At 65.2% G+C, this 227-nt stretch overlaps 1 protein-coding gene across 1 annotated transcript in view; it reads left to right on the forward strand.

Moving 5' to 3' along the window:
- The window catches only part of LOC104272593 (neuroblastoma suppressor of tumorigenicity 1-like), a 2557-nt gene that overhangs the window by 2031 nt on the left and 299 nt on the right, over nt 1-227 (forward strand). The window lies entirely within an intron of this gene.

Below are 227 nucleotides of genomic sequence, written 5' to 3' on the forward strand. Positions count from 1 at the left end.
CGCCTCCCCCCCTCCTCCCCCGGCCTGCGGGTACATGGGCTCAGCGTGGACGCACAATTCCTCCTGTACCCACCGGACCTTAATTCAACCCCAGCTCCCTCATCTTAGGTAGCTCTTGGGGAGTGTTTTGCCCCAGGGACGTGGCTCTGGGGCTGCGCAGTGAGGTTGCTGGGAACCGTGGTGGTGAGAGCCCTCACCCCGGTCCTTGGTGCCACCACGGAGCTCCC

The sequence above is a fragment of the Apaloderma vittatum genome, unplaced genomic scaffold, assembly GCF_000703405.1.
Source record: "Apaloderma vittatum isolate BGI_N311 unplaced genomic scaffold, ASM70340v1 scaffold28394, whole genome shotgun sequence".
In the NCBI taxonomy this organism is placed as follows: Eukaryota; Metazoa; Chordata; class Aves; order Trogoniformes; family Trogonidae; genus Apaloderma; species Apaloderma vittatum.